Genomic DNA, 12103 nt, shown 5'->3' on the forward strand with positions numbered 1-12103 from the left:
GATCTGCCTGTTCTGCTCCCCGCTCTGTCTCTGGTGAAGCCTCTCGCCGTCCCTGAGCCTCTGGCCTGTACCCCAGTTCTGTATGCACAAATAAATAAATCTTAAAACAAAAACAACTACAAAATACTTAAAGGAAAACAGAGGTGACACATTTTGGTATATCAACAGCTAAGATGTATTTGGGGATACAATCCTGATGCCCTGGGAAGCTAAAGTAAAAGTAAAAAGCGGAACTACTGCAAACTAAAAGCTTTTGTAGCAAGGAGTTAATATCCAAAATACATAAAGTACTCATGCAACTCAACAATAACAACAAAACAACCCAATAAGAAATGGGCATAAGGCCTAAATAGATACTTCTCCAGAGAAGGCATTCAGATGTCTACAGGCACATGAAAAACTGTTCAATATTATTTGCTATCAGGGCAATGCAAATAAAAGCCACAAGGAGATAACACTTCATCCCTGTGACAATGCCCCATATCTAAAAGACTGGAAACAGTAGGTGTTGGCAAGGATGTGGAGAAAAGGGCACACTCATCCATTGTTGGTGGGAATACTGGTAGGTGCAGTCTCTATGGAAAATGATATGGAGACACCTTAAAAAATTGGTAATATCAGGGGGTCTCCCTATGGTGCAATGGGTTGAAGCACTGTATTATGAAGCTCTCTGAAGCCACTGCACCACGAGTTCCATCCTCTTCCAGAGAGCTGACCCACATGGCGCAGCAGACCTCTCCTGACCTGCCCGCTGCTCCCCTCAGCAGTGTACTTCGTTCAATCAACCTGTTCTGCTCCCCACTCTGTCTCTAGTGAATCATTTCACCCACCACACCTCTGGCCTGTACCTCAATTCTGTAAGCAATAAATCTTTAAAAAAAAAAATTGGTAATATCAAACAGCCCAGCAACACCACTATTAGGTATTTACCTAAAGAATATGAAAAATCTAATTAAAAAGAGATGCAAACATCTACATTTGTAGCAGCATTATCCACAGTAACCAAGTCATGGAACCAACCTAAGTGCAAATGACAGATGACTGGAAAAAGAAGTTGTGGGATATATGCTCAGTGGAATAGGCAGCTGTTATGTAATTCTGTCTTCCAGAACACAATGGCTGGATCTCGAAGTGATGATGCTCAGTGAAACGTCAGAAAGTGAAAAGGCAGATATAAATGACTTTCCTGTTTATGGCATATAAATAACCAAAGAACCACAAATTGGCGAAGCACAGCAAAGATAATTGTTGAGCATTATGAAGGATATTTTGGTTAATGGAAGGAACAGGGGGTGGGAGGGGTTAGGACAATGACATGAGAGCTTGGTGGAGGGCGAATGGTGAGTGTGTCCATATGGAGTATAAAAATGTACACCCAGATTATATAGATGTGTAAATTACTGACAAGTTAATAACATTGGAGGAAACCTATAACAATCTTTGTCATAAGCAAGGTTCAATTATGATCAGATATGTGGCTCATGTACTATCTGTAATGGGAGGATGCAAGTCACAGTAGACCAGGAAAGAAAGCGTCTGCATTTACTGAACAAGTGCGCACTATATGTAGCTTTAAGAATTAAGCCCAGGAACAGAGGCATTCTGCAGCCGAGGGGGCGGGATCAAAGGGAGGGAAGGAAGAGCACTGGGACTATGGTGGTGGTGTGTGGGTGAAGTGGTAGTGGAAATTCTACAGGAATTTCCTGAGACAAGAAAGAAAACATTGTAAAAAAATGAAAAAGTGATGTTTTATGTATGTATTCTTACAGACATATACATGTAAGAATTAAGCCCAGGGCCTCCCTGGCGGTGCAAGGAGTTAAGTCTCAGCACGATGAAGCTATGGGCAGCCACTGCAGCAAGAGTTGGATCCCTGGCCAGGGAATGACCCACAGGGTGCAGCAAATCTCTTCTGTCTCCCCCCCCCCCACTCTCTTGCTGCTCCCTTCAGCAGTGTGTTTCAGATAATCCACCTGTTCTTCTTCCCATTCTTTCTTTGGAAAGAATCCCCTCACCCCTCCCCTCTGGCCTACACCCCAGTTCTTGTATGCATAAATAAATGAATCTTCCAAAGAAAAAAAAAAGAACTCCAGTATGAGGAGATAAATAGATGAGAAAAGATGCTTCTTTCCTTCACCAGATGGGGCAGACCCAGAAAGAAAGAACTCAGCATCTCAGAGTTTAACCCTTCATTGAGCAACAGAAGCTCAGAAAGACCAAGGGACTTGCTTAAGTTCACTGGCTCATTAGTGGTGAAGCTGGGACTGGAAATTGTTTCTTCCCATCTTTATTTTGGTCTTCATTTTGGTCTTTCTGCTCAGTGACAGCTGTCTTATATGGGAAACACTTAACATTCACATAAAGAGATATGCACTAATGTTAGACACAGGGGCCTAAAGAAGTAAGGCAGTCACATGAAAGGAAGATAAAACAAAGGGTCTGGGAAGGAAGTGTGCAAGGGAGTGAAGGGGAAACAAGGAGTTGGATAAAGCTTTGAGAAGAGAAACCAACAGGCACAGAAGAGGAAAAGGAGGTGACTATGCCAAGTTTCCAATGCAGCCCCATAAACTCCCACCTATGGTCAGGCAGGCAACGGGTGACAGGAACATGCGTAATGAATAGAGAACAAGATAGCATAATGCTTTATTAACGACAGTCTGAACCAAGAAATTTCAGATAAATGCATTTTGCTTTTTTTCTGCCATCCTCAGCTCCATCATGGTTGGAAATGTTTCTCAAGTATATTGGTTCATTTAATGAAGACTAGAGGCCAGTGAGAATATTTCTGTCCTTACCTCAAGCTTGTCAGGGACCAGTGACGTGGCCATAGGGAGAGCTGGCTTCCTTCCCAGGACCTCGCCTGCCATCACTGTAACCCAAAGTGCTCCAGCGCCTCAGTTGTGTCCAGACTTTGGATGAAAGAATCACTTTGGGTTCTTGTTTGAGAAATAAATCTCCTCAGGCCCACTGAAAGGAAATCTCCATGAGCAATGGTTGGACCATGGGAGTTAATTCTTGTCAGCAAGAAAGTTTAGAAAAGTCTCACTATTTGGTCTTAAAGCTCCTCTTAATGATTACATCTGATGGGCCAGCTTTTTTACTGGAATAAGTTTCACACTTCTGAAGACACTGTATTTGTTTGATGAACTGGGGAATCATTGTGAGTATTAGGAGTATTAGAGAGCTCTGTAGATTTCCACTGAGAGAAGAATGGAGATGTGAGCTCGTCACTTACTACTTCCTTTTGAAGATAACATTTAGTGGAGGGCTCTCTGATGTCAGCATTTAAAATTCTGTTGGCTGGTGAAAAATATTCTATATCCAACAGACCTGTGTTATAAATAAAAATATTAGGACCAAAGACATAAATGATCCTTTTTCCTAGGAGTACAGTACAGGGAAGCAAATACCACTGTAAATGTCTGAACTTCATATTTTCTTAGTAGTTTTTCTAACAGGGCAGCAAGTTGCCCAGCTGATCAGAGGTAGAATGTAGATTTTTCCTCCCTAAGCCATTAGAGTTAAACTTACTACTTCCTTCCTTGATGACTCAACAGTGGAAATATCCCCATCATATATTACTTTAAGCTTAATGCCATAGATTTCATGAAAGAACATGGTTATGATTTGTGGAAGAGCTATGATAGATTGACCTACTACTAACTAAGAAAAAGAAGAAAAACACGAGAAGTTGGAAATGTTCAGAAATGCCTTACTAAAATATATTTTCTCTCACAGAACAGAACTAAATTCTGAAATTAATTGAATTCATGCTTGCCACAAACTGCTTAAGTACATTTTCCCCAAAACTGACTTCAATAACTGGACACATCACTTACTCCAGCACCTTGATCCATCTCTATATCTTATGTAAAGGGTCAGAGCATACAGCTGAAGTTCGTGCACCACGCAAAGGGAGTGGGTGGGGTCTGACACCCATTCCTGGTTCTATCCATGCTGCTGGTACAGTTCTCCCTCATGCCATCCTGTATGCCCAAGGTGTGTCTTTGGCTTGAAGAAAGGCATTGTCTGCAAACCAAGTCAGTGTCATAGAGGAAATGCCTTTCTCTAATAACTATATTTAAAGGTCCCCAAAAGGGACCTTTATTTCTCTCAGCTTAATCACCACAAAGGACAGCAGTGATTATATAGATGTGCAGTGGCCCTGTTCATGTATTAGCAAATATAGTATCTGACACTTCCAAGAGGTGGCTGGGGATGGATTTAATTCTGTGAATTCTGAAGGGTCAAAGTTTTACTCTGTTATAGTGGGTAGTGGGGGCAACCATTGATGGCTGTTTTCCAAAAATGTTGGGTCCTTTCTAATGGAAGGTTCTGGTCACTTACAACATTTTGTAATTTTAAAATGGGACATGAAAAATTGGGCCCACCCTGGTGGTGCAGTGGGGTAAAAGCACAGCTAAAGCCACTCCAGCATGAGTTTGATCCCCACCCAGAGGTGACCCACATGGCACAATAGACCTCTCCTGATCGGCCCGCTGCTCCCCTCAGCAGTGTACTTTGTCAGTTTGCCTGTTCTGACCCCCACCCTGTCTCTGGTGAATCCTCTCACTGCCCTACACCTCTGGCCAGTACCCCAGTTCTGTATGCACAAATTAATAAATCTTTTTAAAAAATGGGATTTGAAAAATAATGCCCCATTTCTTGTTAAGAATGTACAAATGTACAATCTCCTACAAATTGCACAAAAGGACTTCTAGACATTACAGTTGTTGCTTAACTCTGATTTCTAATGAAAAGAGTGATGCTGATCATTAATTATTTCATAGGTCTGAGTGGATCAATATTTCAATGTGTATCTTTAATATTAGACATCTATTTAAAAAATATAATATCAGAATCTAATTATAGGATATTATATAAACTGGCATGAGCTCCTCCTTCTGGACCCAGCATTGTTAAATTGGTCATGCAAGAGAAGAGCAGGCCAAGTAATGTAATGTGATTGTGGAGAAGTGAGCAAAATCAGACCCTCCTGGGGGTGCAAGGTGTTAAAGAGCATCACTATGAAGCTCTCCACAGCTACTGCAGCACAGTTTGATCCCTGGCCAGGGAGAGCCAGGGAGCTGACCCGCATGGCATGGCAGACCTCTACTGATCTGCCCGCTACTCCCTTCAGCAGTGTATTTCAGTAGATCTGCCTGTTCTGCTCCCCACTCTGTCTCTGGTGAATCCTCTCACCACCCCTGCACCTTTGGCCTGTACCCCAGTTCTTGTATGCATAAATAAATAAATCTTAAAAAAAAAAGTGAGCAAGATCTGGAAAAGTCAAAGTAATTTCAATAAGATTGTTTATCTGATTAAATACTCCAGGGTGGCCACATAACTGAGTGACTTAGTGTGATTTTAGGGACATAACAAAAGTTTCCTCTGCACTTCAGTTCCCCAATATGTCTTTCATTTGTTTGATGAAGACTGACATCACTGTTCCATCTTAAATGTTCACCTGCTCTTAAAAGGCAGAACTCTCTTTGACATGAGTTCTTTCAGAGAATGGGGGACAAACACAAGAATATCTCACCCAGATGGTGAGATGAGATGGAAAAAGGATAAAATGGTTTCAGCTGGGATTTTGAGGGGAACTCATTCTACACCAGAGATCAAAATGACTTCAAGTAACTAGCTCAGCATACAGAATGGAAATTTGACTTAGGAATGAATGGCGGCCTGGTTTGATTTCTACTCCCCCCTGAACTAGTCATGGTGGATTGGGCAAAGCACTAACTTCAGGCTCCAATAGCCTTCTCAAGGAATATTGAAGTCCCTAATACATGAGAAGCATTATTTTAAATGAAATCATGATGATCATCTACTCATCTTCTAGAATTGTTATGAGAAAGTAAATGGAATACTCTTTAAAGGTGTTTGTAGTGCAATTTTTCTTAAAATCCTATGAGCATGTAATTAGAAGAGTGATGCCTGACTTTGCAAAACCTCTGCATAGTTTTTGCAAAACACTCTTACATCTATTGTCTCTTTAAATGACCCTCTAGCTGGAACTAATTAGGTATGTAGTGTTCCATTTTATGGATGAAGAAACCCAGTGAAGAATGGCACAATTCACTTGCTTGATTGGACTTCCTACTGAAGGGGATGTTTGGCTAAACTGTGCATAATTTGGCAAAATACTTTGTACTTAGTACTTTTCCATATTTTATGGATGGAGGAATTCGGTAAGGCTCGGAAGGATTTTGATTTTCTTTTCTGAAACTTGTAAGACAAAAGATGCTTTTAAGAAATGCATGAGCTGGCCAAATGATTTACATATTGGTAAAGAAGTAAAAGAGTTGCTTGTCAAGAAGAAGATATTGGACAATTTAGTATCTAATGGAAGGTATGTTAGGGCCTCGCAGTTGGAATGTATTCTTTAAGTACTGGAAATGCAAGGAAGGGATTTAATCTGTAAGTAAGAAAAGATGTCACCTCACCATTACATTTTGGACAAGTCTAGCATTGGAAATCTCTTTCACTAGATATATTAAGACATATTTGGATAGTCGGAGAAATCGTAGTCTTATTTTGAGGTGGAAAATTGAACCAAGTAGTATCTTGAATGACAAAAATATGGTTTTATGATACAGTAACATTTAGATGACTTAGTGGTAGGAAAGTTCAGTGTTACATTTAATCCACTTTATTTTATTTTAAAAATTTATTTATTTATGTACACAGAACTGGGGTACAGATCAGAGGTTGCAGGGTGGTGAGAGGATTCACCAAAGATAGAGTGGGGAGCAGAACAGGCAGATTGACAAAGTACACTGCTGAGGAGAGCAGTGGGCGAGACAGGAGAGGTCTCTTGAGCCCTGTGGGTCACCTCCTTGGCCAGGGATCGAACTCATGCTGCAAGGGCTGTGACTAGCTTCTTAGCACTGTGCTCCAACCAGTTGTGCCATCAGGGAGGGCCCCATTTACTCCATTTTCATTGAAGTCGTTATTTAATTTGATAGTGGCAAGAATTAAATGATTAGATTTTCATTAAATGCTGACACTGTCCCATCCCCTATAGACAAAACCTTTTCTATTAGTCAGGCTATCCTACATCTTTCATTGACTGCCTGCAAGGAACATCTGTCAATTTATCGAGACAGTAAGTCCCTCCAAAGGATTTTCAATTCTTTGCCAAGCTGAAAGACTGAGAAATCAGATATGCCTGTAAATAATAGGTTATTTGAAACATGTAAGCTTCACGTTTGGGTTCAAGTTTAAACCTTCCTAGAATGACTTGAAAACCAGAGCTCATTCATGATGCTATGTAACCTTGCTGATTTCTTGTTTTAAATTCAGTAAAATACCATATGTGCCTGTCAACTGGATATGTATGTGTGAAAACACACTTCCATCCCTGAAACATGGCCTTTTAGGGATAAGCAACAAAGATAATTCCTTTTACTGAGACCAGGACAAAGTATAGGAGAGAAATTTCAATGGGTGGGTATGTAACTGCCTTCTATGCTGTGAATCGGCAGGGATCCTGGGTTTGGAAAAGGCAGTGGGTTATTTAGTGACCTGGTGTGGTCAGGAAAATTTCCCTATTGACTCAACTAATATCTAGTTACATCATGCCATTAAGCATTACCAGAAAGCAAATGAAATTGTGCTAAAAAAAAAATCAATGCTATGAATGGGCTTTCCAAGAATAAACATACACTACAAGGAAATAACAACCAAATGCAGTCTTTGCTTGGATCTTGGTTTTTAACCAAACAACCACAACTTTTGTGAGTGCTTGAAAATTTTCAAAACAAAACATTGAGGGAAAAGTGAAAAAAAAAATTAGCTCCACCTCTTAAAAAATTTCCTGGGATTATGTCTTGGTAGTAACCCAGGGAGAAGGAATTACTTTGAAATCTGTTTTGTAAAAACAGGCTATGGCTCTGAATACTTTAGTTACGATCTTTGGCGCTCTGCCTTACAAGGGCTGAGACAATCTTTTTCTAAAGTTTAACGTGGGACATGGGGAGAGGTTACTGTAGTAGGGTGGCCATAGTCAATGATACTGTATCTCACATTTGAAGTGGCTAAGAGCTTAGATCACAAAGGAAAGAATTTAACTATATGTTAACTAAATTTATTGTGGTGTAATTTCACAGCCTACACAATTATCAAATCATTATGTTGAACCAAATACAGTGATACATGTCAATTATATCTCATAAAATTTGTTGAATGGAGAAACTTAGAAGGGAAGAAGATGCAGTTCCTCTTAATATAAAGCAAGTTCACCAGCTTGACACTTTAATTACAACTTCTTTGGAATTCATATTACGTCTTCATTAATCCCCAATCAGAGGTTTGAGTCACCAAAATAAATCTGCAGGATTTACGCACATGGAGTTTACTATTGAATAGTAGAATATATGACACTCTTTGCCCTTTAGCTGCTGATGAATCTCCAGCTTTTCCAAGCCAAAAGCAGAACCCACGATTAAATAACATATATTTAAGGGTGTGTTTTTGCAAATGCTGGTTGGGACATGAAGACAAAAGTCAGAGTGAATGAATGCTGAAAACAAGGTGGAAACTTCACGGAGTGGGGGAAAGCAGGCATTTAGTTAGGGAAAGTTTGAGTTAACTCGAATGCATAGCCCTATCAGTCTCTCAGTCTCACCACCCCACCGAGTGGGCATACACAGAGTGAGTGTGTGTGTGTGTGGGGGGCGAGGGGTAGCTTCACAAAATGATGTGGAAATCTCTGCAGTTTTGAGAAGACTTGGAAGAGTCTTCGGGGTGGGTAAGATCTTGGTCTCTTGGTCGATTGGGATATTTTCCTCAGGACTTCAGGGAGGAATGATGAAACCAAAGGAAAACATTCTTAAGGCAAATGAACGAATTCATTCTGGTATCCCTGAATCCAATATAGATTCGAATCAGATCTGTCCTCCTCGTTCCGTTTGCCGAGGCAGCTCTAAGCAGCATTTTCCAAGCTGCCTCATCATCCCTGCGATTCGCTGTCCCAGACATTCTCTGCCTCACCCAGGCACCGGTGTTCAACTCTTCTCCAGCTGAGCTGTTCATCGCCAGCCACGCGGTAGCAGCTCTGTTGGGTCTCACAGCCATCCCGGGCTGCGGCGTGGGGAGGGGCGGGGTGGGGGGGAAGAGCCATCAACTCACGGAAAACTTCCACGCGGGAAATGACTGGGGTGCTGGGGCTTCCCTAGCCCTCCCACGCCAGGCCACAGGGCGTTCATTCAGGCGGTGCGGCAGCGATTGCAGGTTCCGCGGAGCTGCAGACACCCGGGCGCCGGCAGCCGCGCTCCGCAGGCCAGCCACAGTGCCCCTTAGCAACGAATGCGCCTCGGACACGGCCGCCCCAGCCCCGGGCTGCAGGCTGGGCGCGCCGTGTGCCGGGAGACTCTGAGCCACGATGCTTTGTTTTCCTGCCGCAGAAGCTCGAGGCGGTCTCTTTCCATCAGACTTAACCCGCCCGCAGCAATAGCCATGCAAGTTGCCGCTGTGCAGAGCAAGAGGGTACCGCTTGGCGCGGCTTCTTTTTTGGATGTTTTTTCTCTACATAGACCACTTCTTTCTTCCTTCCTGCGGTGAGTGGAATCGAGTCTATGATAAGAAGAGGTAGAATTGAAAAGGATGAAAGGGCTCGCAGGAGCACAAAGGGTTACTGTATTCGGTTGTTTTCTTTGGGAGGGGGCTCCCTCTACCCCGCCCCTCTTCCACCACGCAGTCCATTGCCAACAACGCAGCTTTAGGAGCGTTGATTTCAGGCGCTAAAGGAAGGGTGCTGGGAAAACCAATCCACTCATTCATTTTGGGTGGGTTCCTCCCCCGAGACCCCTAAACTTGTCATTGTCTATATTCTGAGAAGGGGGAATGAAAGCGGAGGTCAGAGAAAGCCCCAGAGGTGGGCAGTGGGAGAAAGGGGGGGGGCGGGTAGTGATTTAGCCTAGACCCCGGGGGTCCATTCCAATCCCCCCAGCTCCCAAATAAATGTCCTATCAAAGCTTCTCTGCCAAAGGTTCTCTATGGGGAGCCAAAACAACTTCTGATGAAAAGCTGCAACAGAAAGGAAGCTCAATATTTGTTCGCTGAGTGGCCAAACGAAGCATCCCTAAGGCGGAGCACTCTGTGCCCCTGACAGTGGACTAGATTCCAGGACAGCAGGACAGTCTAAATCTTTTTGCAGAGAAGCCATCGGAGTCTTCATTACCCCAAAGAACCCATCTGATACTTTCAGGGTCAGATTGGTGGGTCCAGGAGCCAAATGAACTCACTTGGGGGGGGGGGCGGGGAGAATCTTTGTGCTTTGACCTTGGACATGGTCTTTATCTCTCTGAGCCTTGATCTTCTCATCTGTAAAATGAGGCCAGTTAAATCTTCTTTAAAGTGATGCAGGGAAAATGAGTGGAGTGAGAGCCTGAGGGGGTATTTGATCAATGTCAGTTTTGCTTCTCTATTCTCAAAAGATTCAGGAGGGAATCTTTCTCTGTGGACACCTCTCTCTGACTCTGATGCAGATAATACATTGCATTGCAGTGACTGGGCTGCACACTCCTGTCTGTGAGCAGGGAGGAGAGGGTGAATGAGGCTCTTAAAGGCTTTCTCAGGAGCTGAGAAACAGCTTCTTTGGGGCTTGGGAACAGAATTGACATACACATTGGTGTCCCTAGGGCCAAGCTAGACAGGCAGAAATTCCTTGTTGGACTCATTTCGTGTCTCATCCACGGTCTCTATTATTAGTAGAGGGGAGCAAAGTGTGGACACAGAGTCCCAGAGAAGATGGCTTAGAAAGTCCTGGCAACTTGCTCATGGCCAAAAAATTAGGGAAGTGCAATCTAATCAGGACCATTGTGGGGACCTAAAGAATGCAGGGCTCTAGCCCAAGCCACCTGTAGGGTTAGTAACGAAGCACCTGCCAACCCTCCTCAGAGACAGCAGTGGACCTTGGTAGATCTTGCCTGGCATTCAAAAACCTGAATGGGATAGAGAGCGAGGGATGGGTGTTGAGAAAGATGTTGCTGCCATCCCCCCAGAAGCCTCCAAGTAGCTCAATGGCATGCAATTCAGAAATCGCCTGCTAGCATAGGGGTTAGGGCCAGAGCAGGCAGCCTTGAAAACAAGCTGGGCAGTCACTCTCTCTTAGATAAATTAAGGCAATGGCCAATCTAATCTGACCTCAGGGCACTAGACAGTAAACTGGAAGGCAAGGTCTATCTTGCTCATTGTCATATGCAGGCACAAAGATGGCCCACAGGAGCGGTTCAAGATAACAGATTGAGTGGTACTTTGAGTAACTCAAATGACTTCTTTCCAACACCAGGGCATGGCTCCATTTAGCAAGCATTTCTTCAGCATCTACTATATGCAAGACTCCGTTGCTAGGCATCCGAAGTAATTGGTAAGCACCGTTCATACCGATACTTCCAGTGGCCCATCGAAGAGCATCTCACCACCACCTGGCTCTTCTGGAGACGGAGGCTCCATCACACGCTCTTATGCGGCTGCAGGCGGGGGCCATGAGACCCGGGGTAGAGATCAGCGTCAGGTGCAACCTCATTCTGGGGACATGCCTGGAGGGCCTTCACCCCTGCCGGGCCCCTGGATCCCAGGGCCGCCGCTACCCGGAGCCCTCAGGTCTTGGCAACCCCGTTTTCCTCCGGGGCCGCAGCGCTCCTCTCCGGCCCCCCCCCCCGGCCGCCGAGAAGCAACCCTAGCCAGGCCTCGGGTAGCTGGGGAAGGGACCGGATTGCGCCTGGGGAGCGAGCTTCCCCGGGCGGGGAGAGCACGGCCGACTCGCAACGGTCCCAGAACAAAAGGCTCATGGCTGGCACCGGCCTGCCTCGGAGTGTGCTGGGGACGTGGGTTCGGGGCGCTGGAGGGAGAACCGGGCGCGGGCGCGGGCTGGCGTGAAAGAATGAAGTGAAAATAGGGGGGTGCGCCCGGGGTAGGAGCGGGGACAAGAGTCACCCCCGAGGCCGAGGTCTGCGGCGGGGCGCCGCGGCCCTTTCTCCGCCTCCTGCAGCGCCTTCCAGGCAGCCAAGCGTGTCTCCGGCAGCAACTCCACCAGCGCGCCGCGGCCGCCTCCGCGCCCGCCGGCCGGCAGAGCCAGTAAGTAGCGGCGCGCCCG

This window comes from Condylura cristata, unplaced genomic scaffold (assembly GCF_000260355.1).
Source record: "Condylura cristata isolate star-nosed mole 26May11 unplaced genomic scaffold, ConCri1.0 scaffold00013, whole genome shotgun sequence".
Lineage (NCBI taxonomy): Eukaryota > Metazoa > Chordata > Mammalia > Eulipotyphla > Talpidae > Condylura > Condylura cristata.